Here is a 14,923-nt window from a genome sequence, read left to right on the forward strand (position 1 = left end):
GCTATTCTACTTTTTGAATTCAACTGCATTGAAAATGAGAATTAAATGTCGAAAAAAAATCCTTAAATACAAATCCCAGAATAACATTTCTTTTTAAATACAAGCAGCAACAAGGTTTTAATAAGTGACTGCCGCAGAGACAGTGAAAAGCACTTAGTGGTATTTGTGCCGGCAAGAAAAAAACCTGCAGCTCTGCCAAAAAGGAGGCTAGATTTGGATTGATTTATTTTGATGTACTTCATACAGATTTTATTTAGTGCTTGAAAAACAAACAACACCTGCTCGCCGTCCCGCCGCAGTTAATCAAGCGTTCCCCCGACGACGAACGTCAAACGGCTTCTCGCTCACGGTGTTGTTATTCCTTCCGCTTTCCGCTTTTTTTCCACTCTTTAAACACATCCACGCGGACCGCTGTGACCCGCATCAACCCGTGAACCTGAGATGTGTGAGCGTCTCCCCACGGCGGCCGCCTCTTAAATCATTCAGAGACATTTGCAAAATCTTCCTGAGTAGATGCGCATAGCCACCCACATGCACCCAAAATATATAAATTCAGAGAAAAACGATTTGGTGGAACTGCTGTATTATTGAACAGTGTCCTAATGGGACTGATCTGTCTTTAAAAGCCAATCAACGTAAAGGAAGTAGTGAACTATTTTTTTTTCCAGGTCTCAATTGGTCTTTAAATATAGGGGTGTTTTTTTCCATTATGTTTTTTGGGAGATTTAGGGTTTATTAAATGCTATTTGTGGATTTTTAACCCGATTTTATGTTGGTCTCGCAGTTTCATATTCTGATTTCATTACAGTATTCTCTTAATAGTCCATATTTTTTATATATTGTCGTTTAATGTAAATTCTAATAGAGGAATTATATTAATTCTCATAATATTGCAACTTTTTCAAATATTAGAACTTTATTTTTTTAATCATCGTTTTAGTCTTAACTAATGACTTTTTTCCTCAATATATTTTGTAATATTAAATTGAACAACAAAATTGCCATTATTTGCTATTTTTTTGGTATTTTTCTCATTAAAAATGTGAATTTAAGAACTTTTCTTATACTGGACATCTTTATTGTAGCAATATTATTTTTGACATTTTATAATTAATACTTTGAAAAAATACAGCAATGACGTTTTTTGTAATTAAATCCATTATTTGCACAATTGCAATCTAAAAAAACTAGATTTCAACTTTAAATTGACTGCAAATCACATCTTAATGTTTTCTCTTAGTCGTCCAATTGGTTTCATTCTCGTAAAATCGCCATCGGAAGATGACAAAGTTTATGGAGTGAAACAGAAGCAACAGGTGAACAACAATCGCATTCGCTTGACCAATTTTTGTGTTCTTCCTTGAATGAATACCACAACAATCATTTCTTAAGAATAACAAAGCAGTAGTAATTCAACGTCACGAGACGTTTGGGAATCCCAGGAAATCCCAGGAAATCCCAGGCCTCTGTTTATCCAAAAGCTAAGCACACTCCTGGGCTCCTGACACAAATCTATTCTTTTCGTCTCTCTTTCCTGACGTACGGCCTTCTCGCCTGTCTGCTTCTGACATCGGATGACCTGATTGATCGTAGCCGCCGCCAGTCTCCCCGAGAGCTGCCGATATCCCGTGTCGGGGGGCACAATGAAGGCATCAAGCCTCTGGCCTATCTATACAAATATCAAGCAGCCCAGTCTCGTCATTTGAGGACGATTAAAGCTTCTTTTGGGCCGGCACTTAAAAGTAGGGAGATAAGACGGAAGCTTCGCAACGAGAACACTTTGGGCTTGACGAGCCAGAGCGTGATTACACCCGTCGTCTTTTATCCTCGTTAAACATGCTCTCTGATACATAGTGGATCTCCGTTGCCTCACTTTGTTGCATGAAATCACAAATGCGCAATTAATCTGCCGCTCTGTCAGACCACAGCAAAAGCAAATGGCGGGCATAATTGTACGCTTAAAAGTTAGACGATTACAGCTGCGCTTTCCTCTGCGCGTGCTAACGGCTGCATAATGACATGCAAATGAGTTTTTGGGCTGTTATCGCTTGCCTACGCGCGAGCGGCGGGCCGATATCACCGCGGGACCGCTTAACTCGTAAATCAGTCAGTCAGTCATTAGCAGTAACAAAAAATTGCACAGTGATCAAGAGGGCCTTGCCATTCACCTGACAAGCTTTAAAGGTTAAAATAAAAAACTAAACATCACACTTTTTTTTATTTTTGGACTATAAGGTGCATTCAATTTTGTTCATAGTAAATGAAACCTTTAAAACATGGCATTTACCAAATTAAGCCCTTTTCATATGAAGAAAAATAACGTCCTTGAGAGGGCGTTTTCCTGTGAACATGCTTTCTTTAAAGGTTGCTGTCTTGCATAGCGCTCACTTGCTCATGTCTGCCAATACGGACTGCAAAACATGTTTTTATTTTCTCTCACACATATGTATACATATATAATCAGGTACGTTTTATCCTTTATAGTCTGAAAGATATTTTTTAACTACTGTCTTCAATTGATTTTTGAACACAGGGTTGACCTTTAAAGTGCAAATGACTTTTTAAAAAATTCTATACATATATACATACACATATATACAAACACACACATATGTATGTGTATGTATATATAAATATACATATATACATATACATACATACATATATATACATACATATACATACATATACATACATATACATACATATACATACATATACATACATATACATACATATACATACATATACATACATATACATACATATACATACATATACATACACATACATACATACATATACATACACATACATACATACATATACATACATATACATACATACATACATATACATACATGCATACATACATACATATACATACATACATATACATACATACATATACATACATACACATACATACACCTACATACACATACATACACACATACACACACATACCTACACATACCTACACATACCTACACATACCTACACATACCTACACATACCTACACATACCTACACATACCTACACATACCTACAGATACCTACAGATACCTACAGATACCTACAGATACCTACAGATCCCTACAGATACCTACAGATACCTACATATACCTACATATACCTACATATATATGTATATATATATGTGTATATATATAAATATATATATATATATATATATATATATATATATATATATATATATATATATATATATATATATATATATATATATATAAAATTTAACCCCATAAAGACCTGGCATTCACATCAGTGGAACTCGTCTTATGGGTCATGTAGGCCGCAGCAATATATATATCTATATTTTTTTCTCGATTATCGATCCTTATTGTTTGGCTGGCAAACAACTACACACATGGGCTCAAATAACTTACTAGTAAAAACAGTACAGATCCGTATCTCCACTTACCTCCACTTACTACCTTCTACTTACTAACATGAACATTCCAAATATAGAAGTCAGCCATATTACCAAGATTGATGTATTTCTTTTTAATTACAAGAGCAGGGAGAAAGGTGCTGCTACAATGTCTTTTTTAGCTCCTCCATCGCGCTTACCTCCCGGCTCTCACTTATCAGCAGGAAAATCATCTCAGCCATTGACCCTGTGCCCCGCGGCACTCATTAGAGCGCCACGTGACAATGATGGAAGGCGGCTCGCCCCACGGTACAGCCGCTCACACTGCGAGTACACGACTCACAAACTGGAGGTGGTCGGATTAGTGCGTAGCCACCACTGTTCTTTGCCCAGGGCTGGACTTTTTGTCCGCCTTCCTTTTACTACCACTACCCGAATGGCTATTTCTGCCCTGGATTCAGACTGCATTCAGCAATAGCAAGCCACCGATGAAGTAGAAGTAGAATGGGTCTCCCACGTAAGCGAGTGCACTGAAACGAAAGAATGGATCTGGCGCTTTTCAAGCTCCCAAAATATCAAGGATCAGCGCGTCTTTGGTGCTTAGCGCGGGGTCACCGAAGCAGCCTATGAAGTGCGGCTGGTATCGACTTAGCAATTAGGACAGCGTGCTATTGAATTAGGCGTTGCGGGATGTGAGACAGAAGTCCCTTTTTTACATTCGTGTTGTTACGTCACGCATTTGTGCAGCCGACTGTGACGTTTGTGCACTTGCAGTCTTTTTCCGGCGGAAGACGGGAGTTAAAGCTTCGACGGGAGTCGAGAGAGGGGGCGGGAGAAGGGCATTAACTAATCCTTTGCTAAATTTGTAAGTGTGTTCACTTGGTAAGAAACTGTTCCTGATATTTGAAGTTGTCATTTACTTAACCAACCGGTTCTCGTGGATGTGTTGAGCAGTTTCTAATTGGCGCATTTGGTTCCGTTCATTTGCCCACTGCTTTGTATATATGTTTTAAGCATTCTCGTAAAAAATAGAGCTAGTGCGAAATATCCAATCTGTGTGGAACCCAAGTCCTGGAGGAGTTTCCTAACAGAGACCTTTACGTGTCAGACATTGGTCACCATGATAAATGGTATTCTATTCAGATGGAAGGGAGAATCCTTAGCTAGAAGATCCTCCCATCTCACTATAGTCGTCTGTTTGGTTTTTCCGTTAAAGTTAATAATGGAGAAAGGCAAGTGAGGAAAACCTCGTTCGTGTGTCGACAGTGCTCCTCGGAGATCGTGTATCCCGCAGAAAACACGTTTTATACGTGAACGCACTCAAAACGTCACGATACCTCAAAGAAAATCGGTTTGATTTTGTCACTGCTACCCGATCTGTGAAAAGGTGGCTAAATATATCTTTCTAGCCAAAAAACTTGATCTTTAAGAGTAACTTACATTTGTTATGTTCAGGCTGTTCCTGCTAAGGGTTTAACGTTCGCAGTTTTGTGATTCGTAAGCTTACTAAAATTGTAGTTTAGTGTATTTTTACTTGACTTACACATGCCCTAACTTACCGACCTTTTTAAGTGAAAAGCCGCAGTTTGTTCTTGAAATAAGTCATGAGTGAAATTCGGAAACAGTATGCCGCCCCTCAAGTGAAGTGTGGGGGAGCCACTGTTGTTGATGCAATTGCTGACATTCACTGCACTTGACAAACAGTCCAACACTTGAACGCAAGATGAAAAATACCCCGAGAGAGCATGGCCTGAAACCCCAACATTTGCCTCCGTAACAGACACCATCCTCTTGATGTCATTCAAGAGGCCAAAACAAACGTTGCCTTTTGTTGCAACCAAAAATGGCAAACATATCTGGAATTGCTGGACGAATTCTTATTTAATCTAACAAAATATTTGAATCAAGTCAATGAATTTTCCAGTATCTTGCATATCGGCTGTTTGAGTTTTGGCATTTTGTCCTCAAAATAATTGCAAAGACAAAGTCGAACATGGCTAAAATTACTATTAGAGATTTCCGAAATAAAATGATAAGAAAGGTACTTTTATGCTCGTTTTGATTAGGTTATACAAAAATTGAAATCATTGTCTTAAAGTGTAGCATCGGGATTAATCCGAATCAAATTGTGATTCGAATCGGATTCACCATATAAGAAACAATGTTTAAAAAATGTGTAATCACTTGTCATACTATAAATAAGGAAAAGATAGTCTGTATAGTTTTGTGCATTGTATTTCTAAAAAAAATGCATTCTATTAAGAAAATAGTTTATGGTTTTTAGCTAAAACTATATGCGAATGTTCGAGGTGTCTCAGTTCATAGACGAGGCTTAGGCTTGTAGTGGTCTTGGTTTCCGGGGTAGAAACTTGGCTATTTATAACCGTATCATCCTTTTGGAATGCAAATCCACAGCCATTAAAATTCCTCGGAGAGATTTCTGTCCATCAACAATAGTCATATTGCTAGTTAATGCGGATGCTCTCTCATCACGTCCATATTTGAAGGCCATCTTAAATGCAATCTCCATAAAGGGACAATACAAGCGAGCTACTTCCACCTCCACACATCCTGCTCCTACACCCTCCTCCTCCTCCTCCTCACAACTCCACCACATGGGGGAAGCGCACATTCCCAGCGCCGCTAGCAGGTGCGAATCGCCAACGCGTACGGAGGCCGTTCCTGTAGGTGTCGCGAGACTGCGCTGGCGCCGAAATAACCGCCACGCCACGTCAAACTCGGGAGCGCCATTGATGCCGTTGCCGCCTGCAAAGTAAACACAACCGAGTAGGTGGGAGTACTTGTGGCTAATTTTTCTCTTTGAAAAGGGCTCGCCCACGCATGCTGCATTGGCCACGTTCTAAGATGGTTGGGGGCCCACGCTATTTAATCAGCCTCCCCTAGGTAATTAGCACTTCTTTATTGCTTATTAATCCCACATGGAAACAGCCTAGTCATCCCCTTCCCCCCCTTATAACATCCAGTCTTATTATCGTACTTTAGCTGGTAGGTTTTGTGTAATTGCTTGACCTTGACGTAATAGCTTTAAAATCCATGCGATAAACGGCGCCGCTCTCCCCGTCAAAATGGATCGGACATCTATCGAAATGAGACGATATTATTTTGAGAATGTTTTTATGGAGATCGCCATGTCAATAGTTGCGTTTTTCTTTTTATGAATATTTTGCCAAAGTAATGTGACGCTATTATAAATGTTTTTTGAAATTTGCCTATTCGCACCTACATTTTCTTTTCAGTAGATTCATAAATCTGGCCTGTTTTCTTTTCTTTTTTTGGAGTAGGGCTATCGAAATGAGACGATATTATTTTGAGAATGTTTTTTTATGGAGATCGCCATGTCAATAGTTGCGTTTTTTTTCTCCATAATATTTTGCCAAAGTAATATGACGCTATTATAAATGTTTTTTTAAATTTGCCTATTTGCACCTACATTTTCTTTTCAGTAGATTCATAAATCTGGCCTGTTTTCTTTCCTTTTTTTTTTGGAGTAGGGATCCATACTTTTTGGATCTAAGAATGCCACTAAATCATTGTAATGCAGAAGGAAGGCACACAACAAAAAGGCGCCGTACCCGAGAGCGCTTTCCTTTCCAATAGCATTTCTTTGTGTGTCCATTATGTATCTGAATCAGACGCCCCCAGAGATGGAGGCAAAGATTTACTTAGTTCAATACCATGTAGGCCACACGCCCTCCAGCAAGGGTCGCACTCTGGATGGAAATCAGAGGGGGGGAAAAAACACCGAAACCAAACACGTCCGATGGGAGTTTCCTAATCACGTTTACTAAAAGAGAATTTATACTGACTGAATGCTTGGTCTTTCCTTGGAACCTCTCACTGTTGGACTAAAACTACTCTAAGCTCAAGTGATTTATGAACTATTACATGGTGGGCCCAATTTTTTTAATTTTTTTTTGGTCAAAGTTGCTCCCTCAATCTGAAAATATGTGATTACCAACAATACAAACAAAAGTCTCATGGGGATTAAATTTAATTAGTCTCATCAAATTTGCTATACAATGATTTTCTTATCGGCAGTTACAGAGAGAATATGAAGAAATCGGGTATTTTATTTGTATTGTTATAGCATGCTGTTTCTGCAATGGCTAAAAACTGCTTTAACTGCACTCAAGTATGGCAATCTCACCAAACAGATTTAAATACATTCATAAGAAGGTGCGTTTGTACATTTCTGTATAGTTCCATGCATTGTATTTATTAAAAAAATGAAAATAGTTCATGGTTTTTAGCAAAAACAAAAAGTGCCATCACAGCTTTTACAACAAAAGCCCTGCACATTGCAGAAAACTGATGAGTGACACTTAATCCTTAAAAAACACTCATGCTTACAATAACTTATATAAAAAAATAAGAAAGAAAATACAATATGGCATCATCTATGCCTTCCTTGCATGTGGGCATAATACCATGAGATAGTCAAGATTTTCTGTGATGTATTAATAAGCAGCATTCTTATTCATTTCTTCCTCTGGAATTTTGGCTCACCTGACGCAATATTTGAGGGAACTCTTAACTTGTTGCATCACTCTTTTTGGAAGAAGATGATGAGATTTTGTCTGGATTAACCCTTTCGGGGATAGTGGTCACTAGATGGACGTTCTATTCTATAAATTATCCTTGGCCTAAGTAATTTTTTGCTCAAACGGGTGACAAAGGGTGTTGTCCTAGTTGCTAAAAGAGGGAATAGACATCCAATTCATTCTCAAATCCCAGTTAAAATGGATTGGACAGTGATTTCCGTCAATGGCCATGCAAGAATTGTAAAGTTGCAAGAATGTGCAAAAAAAATATATTTAAAAATCGAATAGCCAAATCCAAAGCAAAAAACACAGGTCACAGAAATTCTATTTATATATTTTTTCTTTTTCTCAATGTATTGCAATCTTTACAAGTGATTTTTACTTTAAATTCATTTATTTTGTTGTATAGTGAGATTGCGTTTTGTAATTTAAAAAAAAATATATACATATATATATATATATATATATTTTTTACCACTAATCATAGCCAATGTCGCGGGTTGCTGGAGTCAATCCCAGCTGACTTGGGACAAAAAGCAGACACTCACACAGAGACTGACAACAATGTGCTCTCAGTAATTCATATTTTTTTAGTTGAACGCTTAAAGTTGACGATGCGACTACCGGAAAATCCCACTTGGAATTTGTGCATTTCAGTTAAGATTATCAAATCCTGGAATTGTGCCTGGACGAGCAGGCCTTTAGCACAGGGTTAGTGACAAACTGTTTCATTAGTTAAATGTTTGAGATTTTGTTTTTGGTCAGTACGCATCTCCCGCTGAGAAAGGGACGGTGCCCGTTACATGCCCAGTGATTACCGACACAAGTCGACAAACATGCGATTGATTCCAAGAGATACACATGAAACAGATTTGAATTTGTGACCCAAACTGACACCTCCTGCTGGGGAGGATGCTGCCGCCTCAAAAAATAAATAAATAAAATATCTGGGGGGGGAGCCGCCGTTGACGCTGGCCAAAGTGTGATGTTTTTGGCGATAACGTTTAATTACAATGCAGTCAGAGTGTTTAATATCAAATAAGAGTATCCCTGAACAGACTGGAATTGAGACATTTATTTTAGAGTGCACATTACGTGGAAAGGAGATTGTTTTGGGGCCGTGGGCCAAAGAAAATCATTATACTTTGGCGTGAAAGAAGATGAGCTCCGATCAGGCAATAATTAATTTCTCTGTGATTACTTCATGACTCTCCATGAAAAGGGAGATGACAATTCTTCTGGTAAATGCCACCAGTAAAAAAGGCTGACAAAATCAGTACATTCTCTTTACCAACTATGATTTTTGACATTTTTGCAGCTCTGAAAATATATATGCAAGTCCAGTACCTGTACTTTTGAGCCATTGGGCTATTTTCTTACCTTACCGACATGATATGCTACATTCCGTAATACCAGAGTGTAGTCTGGCCTCTTGTTGTGCAACGCGACAGTGTGTTAAAACACACCGAGTGTATTGATAATCATCAGTAAAGGCTATTTTGTAACCAAGTGGTAGAAGGCAAAGACTTATAAGTTGCTCTGAGTTTTATCGCTTAAACCTATGCTCGGTCTGAATATGATTTATGCTATATTTTCTCACTATTTTGCTTCTCTGAGCAACTCGTGCAACCTGTGTGCATGTTTTTTTTACTTGAGACGTTCAATCAAGTGTATGATTTTAGTGTTTGATATATTTCTATTCATTTGAGGTATTTGTTTTAATGCGGTATATGCTTCAGATTGAAATCTCACCCCACTAATGTTTGAGCTAAATGGACACCTTGCCTCAACCGCATCCCACGCAGAACGGTGTATCCCTCGCAATGTTTTTCAGAGGTTTTGACAGATGGGTGGGAATGAAGCGAGCGCAAGTTAGCATACGCTAAGGCGGGACATTAATTCCCATATCAAACTCCAACACACTGTTTACATAACAATCTAAGGGGAGATATCCAACACATACATGAATGAACACCTTCTAGTAAAAGACAGTCTGCGTTTTTAATTGGGGAGTCTTCGTTTGTAACAAGACAATCAGGTGTAAAACATGAATCACTCTGCCAGAAATTAAAATTTCCAAAAGTATTTAGAAACAGGAGTAGGGTTAACCCTAACACTAGAGACATAAAAAAAATTTTACTTCCATTGATGGCAATCAAATTCCAATCCATTTTAACTGGAAGGGCTAGGAAGCAATCGAATCAACCAAAAGGGTTAAACTGAATATAAAACAACAATAATTAAACATTAAATACATTTAAAAACATTGTTTTCTTGAAATCCCCTAAATGAATGTCAACCCATTATTGGAAATGCCATCAATGCAATCTTTAAAAAGTAGGAAAGTAAGTTAAACCAAACTTAGTTTGAACAGCACTGGCATTCAACATGAATTTTGAAATTATCGTATTTACTCGCATATAAGCCGCATTTGTCGGATAAAAAAATGATGACTGAATCGAGGGTACGCCTTAACGACCAGACAATGTGGCCAATGCGGTCATTTATTTCAAAATAAAGAAAAGATAAACCGATAAAACGCTAAACAAAATGACTTGTAACCTCAAAATCCATCCTGAAATTTTCTGATTCATCTCTACGATATCAAACCCAAATGTCTTGACTACAACGCCTGCCATACTAAAAGAATTCGCTTCACTGTCTCATTCCATTTAGTAAACATTGCATGTCACATGTAAATAAATCCTTGATATACATAAAAGAAGAAAAAATACGCCGGTGAAATTGCATATTTGTTGACGCGTTACGACAGCCTGTCAGTTTGACGGACCGCTTATCAGCGGCGTGCCCGTGGGCAGCCCGAATTGACTCACACGGCTGGAGTTATGTTTAGCATAAGGCAAAGTGACAGACACGCTAATCAAGTATCTAAGTGACACGGCGTGGCCGTCGACGCACATCATAGCCTCGATGATTTGTGAGTCGTAGCCAAAACGTGGCACAGCGTGGACTGGCTCACGGGCAAACATGGCCGTTGCCAAGTTGCCACACTACTGAGTCACCCACTGTGCCTCGCCTCAGCTTCCCAAACGCGGGACCCCCCCGACAGCCCCGTCAAAGGGCGACTTGCAAAACGGGGTTAAAACAAGTCACTGGAGAACGTTATTACCCTGGCGGAAAATGCCAGCGTGTCTGCTGAGTAAGCCCCTGGCCTCGGATTCTGGACAGAAGACGGAGAACTTGCGGTGCACCCCAATTATCGGCGCGTCACTCACAATCTTTCAATTACTCTCTCGTCGCTTTAAATTCCAGTTGGGAGATTCCTGGCGAAAAAGTGGGTCGGGGGGTTAAACCGTTGCGCTTGGGAGCTAAACCTTAGCACGGGAATCGAGGGGGCCGAGACATGAAAACCGGCTCATCGGATGGGCAAAGTTGTTTAGGCCCCCGCTTTGGTATCGCCAATTAATTCTGGATTTCTTTGCGAGTTCTAAGCCTGGAACGAGGCCCGGTTTAATGGCTAAACAATGCCTCCGGTGCGCACAAGATCTGTTCACCCGAGCAAGTATCCCGCGAGTATTCCTCGCTTGCACTTAATCGGCTTCAAATGAGATTACGGCGATTGAAGTGAAAATTGCATAATTGGACATGCTTGCATTATTATTTATTTTTCGGGGGCAGGATGGGGAAACGGCGGCGCCCTCGCCGTGGAGACGATCACACGTGGTGGTGAATATTGGAATAGCCGGCTTTTGCATAATTCATGCGTTTTAACATCTGCAAGCGAACCCACCGCGGATCCAGAGTTCATTGCCTGCATAGCGGATCGAGGGCCATGTTGGCACATTATTCATTTTTAATAGCATGAAGAAAATAGGCTTCATTTTCGAGGCGTGTGCATCTTCACTATCCATATAGAAAAAAGCGCAATCATGCTTGTCTTTACGGTCCTTGAATTCCCATTCCATCTCTTGCTTGACACAGCAATGGATTGCACTATCTACTCTATGTACGTACGTACCCTTGTAAAAAACTGGCTCAGACCTCAACAGAAGAGTTTGGCGTGTAAATATAACATTTTATTGGATTTATCTTGGCATTTAAACAACCAAAAGATTTGCATTTTTCTAGAAAAAGATTCATAATAAATATAGAAATTATTGGTATATTTGGGTGGGAACAACATCAGAAAAATATGCAAAAGAAGGATGTAGAACCTTCATATTTATAAGTAAAATGCATTTTTTCGGAAGCATAAATACACAGCCAAATGGTTAATAGGATAAAAGCTTTTTTTTTTAAGTTGATTGCCGTCAGACAGGTGGAAAGGTGGTTATCGTGTTGGCCTGACAGTTCTAGAGTCGTGAGTTCGATCACTTATAAGTAAAATGCATTTTTTTGGAAGCATAAATACGCAGCCAAAGGGTTAATAGGATAAAAGCTTGTGTTTTAAAAGTTGATTGTCGTCAGACCGGTGGTGTAGTGGTTATCGTGTTGGTGTCGCAGTTCTACAGTCGTGGGTTCGATCACTTAGAAGTAAAATGCATTTTTTGGAAGCATAAATACACACCCAAAGGGTTAGGATAAAAGCTTTTTTTTTAAGTTGATTGTCGTCAGACCGGTGGAAGAGTGGTTATCGTGTTGGCCTCGCAATTCTAGAGTCGTGGGTTCGATCTCTTATAAGTAAAATGAATTTTTTCGGAAGCATAAATACACATCTAAAGGGTTAATAGGATAAAAGCTTTTTTTTTAAAAGTTGATTGCCGTCAGACCGGTGGAAAGGTGGTTATCGTGTTGGCCTCGCAGTTCTAGAGTCGTGGGTTCGATCACAGTTCATTTGCATGTTCTCCCCAAGCTTGCGTGGCTTTTCTCCAGGTACTCCGGTTTCCTCCCACATACCAAAAACTCGCATGCTAGGCTAATTCTACGCTAAATTGCCCCTAGCTATGATTGGTTGTCCTTTTCTCTCCTTGGGCCCTGCGATTGGCTGGCCAACAATTCCCCACACGGTACCTGCAGTCAGCTGGGATTGGCTCCAGCACCCCCACGACCCTTGTGAGGATAAACGTTTTAGAAAATGAATGAAATAACTATTGTACTCCAACATAATGCACAATTGGATCCAACACAATGATATCCAAAAGGGGAAATCTCTCCAAGCATGAGTATGCATCATAGATAAATAAAAGCCTTGCCTCTTTATTTTCCGCGAGTTGCACTATCGCACTTAATGCGCCGATCTCCATGCACGAGCACAGCCCCAAGCGATGTGTGCTCGGCGCTTTCATGAAGAGAAGAGCACGGGCGGCAATGTTGCCAGATATTAATGGTACATAAACAATATATATGACCGCACCTCCTCGTGCGTTCTTCATGTTTTTATGCCCTTTACTTATATATTTATTTATCTAGTCCCGGGCAATTTGTGTCGCGCGTTCGGCCTCCCAGCAGAAAACCTTGCCAGGAGGTTTACGTCCTCACGGTTGAATTATACAACATGTCCTCCATTGAACGCTGTGGAAAAAAAAGACTTTACATACAGAGGCTTAAAAGCAAATATAAATCAGTCCACTTCAATGCATTTTGGCACCATATGAGTCCGTCGCCTTTCAATTTTAGGGAGCAGCGTCACATCTTGGCGTTGTCGACACGCCAATATTTTAATCTCAGCCAAACAAAAAGGACATGTCGCCATCATCATCATTCAAAGTATGGAGCAGAAACAAATTCCCGGTTACAGGCCAGCAGGCAAGATAATATATCATTCAATCGAAACCCGTGCGCACATGCGTCGCTCGGGCATTGGTGGCATGTTTATGTTCGCGTTGAATGAAAGGTGCTGGCTGGGCAAAGTTGACGCGGCGCCAAATTGAGCAAAACGCGAGCTGACAACAAAAATGACGTTTGGCGTCCGTATCGGCGGATGAGGACAATCAAATCGGATCACATCTGATGTTTATCTGCTGAAAAGCGGGCGACAGCACAAAAAAAGGAGGCTAATCTCTGAGATGAGAATTATTCATTTTATCCGTTACTGAATTTCAACTAGGTTATATATAAAATACACACCCGCGCACACCCGAGGCTGTCTATGAGTAGATGTATTATTAAACATCCATCACGCTCAATCGGGGGCTTCCACGTTGCGAGTATTTGCTATCTGAAGCTTTAAAGACATTTAATCATGTTTATCAAGGTACTGCATTTGTCAAGTGAGTGAATGCAAATCTAATAAGGATCAATTTGGGGGTCCCTGCTAGAGTTGTTACCATTAAATATTTTTGCACTCCAGTCACCTGATCTTGAGGATCTGCCGATATCAAGTCCCAATCCGCATTTTATTGAATACTTTTTTCCATTTGACAGCATCCTTGTACATTTAGATTATTTTCTTATTTAATCAGTTAAACCAGCTTTAAAAAATACATATTTTTCCAATAGGAATGACCCATAGCACACTTTTTTTTTCTTTTTTGTTTCCCTTAAATAAATAAAAATCTTAAAACAGTTTTCCAATAGAAATGATGCATAGTACACTTTTTATTCCTTTTTTTGTTTCCCTTAAAAAAATAAAAAATACATGTTTTCCAATAGAAATGCGGCATAGTACACCCTTTTTTTGTTTCTCTTGAATTAAAAGAAATTCATAAAAACCTCATTTTCTTCACTAAAATTACACGTAGTAAAAAAAATTGTTTACCTTTAATTAAAAAATCTTTAAAAAAACATTTTTCTAATAGAAATGAGGCATAGTACACACTTTGTTGTTTCTCTTTAATTAAAAGAAATTCATAAAAAAAACTTTTTTGCACTAAAATGACACGTAGTACATTTTTTTGTTTCTCTTTAATTAAAAAAAAAATAAAAACCTCGTTTTTTTCACTAAAATGACACCATAGTACATTTTTTGTTTCCCTTTAATTAAAAAAATCTTTAACAACCAATCTTTTTGATCTAAGTCCTTAAAAGGACGTGCTCGGGGCCAATTTCCGATCACGTAATCGGAAT

General features: G+C 39.1%; 2 protein-coding genes across 5 annotated transcripts in view; one reads left to right on the forward strand and one right to left on the reverse strand.

Moving 5' to 3' along the window:
* The window catches only part of LOC144087986 (heparan sulfate glucosamine 3-O-sulfotransferase 2-like), a 186,729-nt gene that overhangs the window by 98,949 nt on the left and 72,857 nt on the right, over positions 1–14,923 (forward strand). The gene's annotated exons all lie outside the window — the stretch shown is intronic.
* LOC144087989 (heparan sulfate glucosamine 3-O-sulfotransferase 4-like) overlaps positions 1–14,923 on the reverse strand; it is a 70,585-nt gene that overhangs the window by 37,733 nt on the left and 17,929 nt on the right. The window lies entirely within an intron of this gene.

This window comes from Stigmatopora argus, chromosome 14 (genome assembly GCF_051989625.1).
Source record: "Stigmatopora argus isolate UIUO_Sarg chromosome 14, RoL_Sarg_1.0, whole genome shotgun sequence".
In the NCBI taxonomy this organism is placed as follows: Eukaryota; Metazoa; Chordata; class Actinopteri; order Syngnathiformes; family Syngnathidae; genus Stigmatopora; species Stigmatopora argus.